This window comes from Dermochelys coriacea, chromosome 12 (assembly GCF_009764565.3).
Source record: "Dermochelys coriacea isolate rDerCor1 chromosome 12, rDerCor1.pri.v4, whole genome shotgun sequence".
Lineage (NCBI taxonomy): Eukaryota > Metazoa > Chordata > Testudines > Dermochelyidae > Dermochelys > Dermochelys coriacea.
The window spans coordinates 8,789,103-8,793,154 of record NC_050079.1 but is presented as its reverse complement, the minus strand read 5'-3'; positions in this window follow the sequence as shown (position 1 = coordinate 8,793,154).

The following is a 4,052-nucleotide window of genomic DNA, read 5'->3' as shown; positions in this document are numbered from 1 at the left end:
CAAACTGGATACAATTAACTTAGGCTTGAATAGAGACTGGGAATGGATGAGTCATTACACAAAGTAAAATTATTTCCCCATGGTATTTCTCCCTCCCACCCCACCCCCCACTGTTCCTCTGATATTCTTGTTAACTGCTGGAATTAGCCTACCTTGCTTGTCACCATGAAAGGTTTTCCTCCTTTCCCCCCCCCTGCTGCTGGTGATGGCTTATCTTAAGTGATCACTCTCCTTACAGTGTGTATGATAAACCCATTGTTTCATGTTCTCTGTGTGTGTGTGTGTGTATATATATAAATCTCTCCTCTGCTTTTTCCACCAAATGCATCCGATGAAGTGAGCTGTAGCTCACGAAAGCTTATGCTCTAATAAATTTGTTAGTCTCTAAGGTGCCACGGGTACTCCTTTTCTTTAGACATATTCATGTTCACTTTCCCATTCATTGTATGTATAGATAATGTAAATGAGAAGCCTGCCCTATGTCTCTAAAGCCCATTTAAAGAAGTGTAAATGCAATTTGCTCCCACTTTAAACCCCCTTTTCCCTGTCAGTGATGTAAATGACCTTCTGTGTAAATTAGAATCAGGCCCATTTTGGTTCAATCTAGTGTAATGGAACCATTGAAGGACCATAAAGGGGAGAGCCTCAAAGACCCACATGACAGGAAACACCTAACACCCAGCAATTAAGCACCTAACTGCCATGTGTACTTCTGTAAACCTCATCCCACATGCTAGTTTATGTGGGCAGCATTTATATCAGGTTATTTAGGATTTAGCAGTAGACGGTGGTAGTTCTCCCAGGTCTTTATAGTTGTTTTAAGTGTAATCCAGTATCCAATATCAGTCTTCCCTGGTATTTCCAGAGAGGAAAAACCAATACATTAGGCAGATGTATTTGAGGATGAGATGGGCTTTCACACACAGTCACACAATCCCACCTCAGCAAGTTACCACTGCTCCAGCCCAGTCAGCAGGGTCCCTGATACTCTTCGATATGTATCAAATAGCCACTGGCAAGCAGACTGAAGCAATTAAACTCATTTCACTTGTGGAGCCCAGTACTGCAACGGGGAAAGGTTAATGAATTAACCAACTGTGCTGCATAGTGCCGTGTTTCAGTTATAGCTCCATGCAAAACAACCAAGCAAATTGGTGCTTTCTTGGGACGAGTAAACATGTGCAGTGGGGAGAGGAGAATGTCAGAAGTAAACCTGGCTGTGTACTGGTAAGTCTATGTTCTCAATCTAAACAATGTCCAGGGCTTAAAAATAGTAACATTTGGAAGCTACCACTGTGCCTTTCATCTACATTCCTTTGCTGAGGAAATGCCGGAGACGGGAGATTTGTTTGGGACAGAAATGCAGTTTTACGTGAGAAGTTCGGTACGTGAGCACTTAAAGACCAGTCGAAAGATAGAGGGTTTTTCAGTTTGACAGATTCACTCAAGTTCGTTAGTATAATATTGACAACGTACACCCAGACAAGTCAGATAAAAACATAAAATATTCTTGCTGGAAGATTGCAATGTAACACTACTTTTGTTTCTTAGGATTCAGAATGATAACTCAAGAACCTCAAAACAGAGAGAGCCAAAGCAGGCTGCTCGCTACAGCAGAGAAGCTCGTCTCATCGTAGTTTTCTCTAGGCTGGCTCTCTGCAGCTGACTGCTCTGGTTTCATGTTTCCCTACAGAACCGTGTAGCCTGCAAACAGGACCGAGAAACTCCTTACAAATTAACTTTAACACAATTTTCCATACAACGTAGTTAGACTAATGTAAAAGGCGCAATGCTGAGAAGAGGGAGAACTACACTAGCAGATAGGAGGATATTAGGTCACATAGTCACATGCTTGGCATTTGATTTAAAAACAAGTGATAATTTTTTGACCTGTGTTTCCTGTAGATCCCATTCCATTTGGTTGAGCCTCTATGTTTTTATCAGCTTTAACTCAGAGATGCACAATGCTTAGCATGCAGTGTTGTTTCCATATTTACTGTTCAGAACCGAGGCAACGCTTTATGTCATCAGCATGATATTCATCGGGGATTTGCAGTCTTAACACTTGGTGTTTGAGTGGTGTATTTAATTCAGAAAGAACACACGAAAACATTGAGAGCAGGAGCAGCACAACTGTGCCAGAACACGTCACACAGGTGAACACTTAACCATTTCAGAGTATCTGGAGTATCTCTCCAAACCCAGTAGGGTGAAAGTTCAGAGACACAGTGCTGTTGCCCAGAAGCATAAAAGCACTGGTGAAATACATGAAGCTGTTCTGATTTATCAGCTGATACTGGCCCATGTGTATTTATTGATGAAACGGAATTGGCATGGCTTTGAGGGGTATTACACACATATTCTTTCGGATAATTTAAAAGCATTGCATGGAGATTTAGCTGGGGGTGACTTCCAATGACACTCATAATATTAGCTGCAGTAATGGGGGGGGGCATGATCCATTGGATAGACCATGGGACTGAGAGTCAGGAGACTTTCTGTAAATTATAAGATCATAAGACATACTGAGTCAGACCAATGGCCCAGCTAGCCCAGTATCCTGTCTTCCTATAGTGGCCAGTGCTAGATGCTTCAGAGGGAATGAACAGAATAGGACAATTATCGAATGATCCATCATCCCCTGTCATCCACTCCCAGCTTCCAAAAGTCGGAGATGTAGGGACACCTGGATGATGAGGTTGTGCCCTGACCATCTTGGTTAGTAGCCATTGATGGACCTATCCTCCATGAACTTAACTAATTATTTTTTTGAAACCAGTTATACTTCCTTCCTTCACAACATCCCCTGGCAATGAATTCCACAAGTTGACTATGCGTTGTGTGAAGAAATACTTTCTAATGTTTGTTTTAAACCTGCTTCCCATTAATTTCATTGAGTGACCCCTGGTTCATGTGTTATGCGAAATTCCTTATTTACTTTCTCTACACCACTGAACAGTTCCAGTCTCATGTTTGTTGCCCTTCTCTGTACCTTTTCCACTTCTAATATATCTTTTTGGAGATGGGCTGACCAGACTGCATGCAGTATTCAAGATGAGGGTGTATCATGGTTTTATATAGTAACATTATGATATTTTCTGTCTTATTATCTATCCCTTTCGTAATGGTTCCCTACATTGTGTTTTGACTGCCGCTGCACATTGAGCGGATGTTTTCAGAGGTCTATCCACAATGACACCAAGATTTCTTTCTTGAGTGGTAGCAGCTAATTTAGACCCCATTATTTCGTATGTATAGCTGGGATTATGTTTTCCAGTATAATTACTTTGCATGTATCAACATTGAATTTCATCTGCCATTTTGTTGCCCAGTCACCCAGTTTTGTGAGATCCTTTTGTAACTCTTCACAGTCAGCTTTGGACTTAACTAAGTTGAGTAATTTTGTATCGTCTGCAAATTTTGCCACCTCACAGTTCACCCCCTTTTCCAGATTATTTCTGAATATGTTGAACACTGGTCCCAGTACAGATCCTTGGGGGACCCTGCTATTTACCTCTCCACTGTGAAAACTGGCTGTTTATTCCAACCCTTTGTTTCCCATCTTTTAGCCAGTTGCTGATCAATGAGAGGACTCTCCATCTTATCCCATGACTGCTTAAGTGTAGGGTGACGAGATGTCCCAATTTTATAGGGACAGTCCCAATTTTGGGGGCTTTTTCTTATATAGGCACCCTACCCCCGTCCCGATTTTTCACACTTGCTGTCTGGTCACCCTACTTAAGGGCCTTTAGTGAGAGACCTTGTCAAAGGCTTTCTGAAAGTCCAAGTACACTATATCCACTGGATCACCGTTGTCCACATGCTTGCTGACACGCTCAGAGAATTTAAATACATTGGTGAGGCAGGATATCCCTTTACTAAAGCCATGTTGACTCTTCCCTAACAGGTGTATTCATCTACGTGTCTGATAATTCTGTTCTTTACTATACTTTTAACCAGTGTGCCCGGTACTGAAGTTAGGCTTATTGGCCTGTAATTGCCAGGATTGCCTCCGGAGCCCTTTTCATAATTGGCTACCCTTCACTTATCTG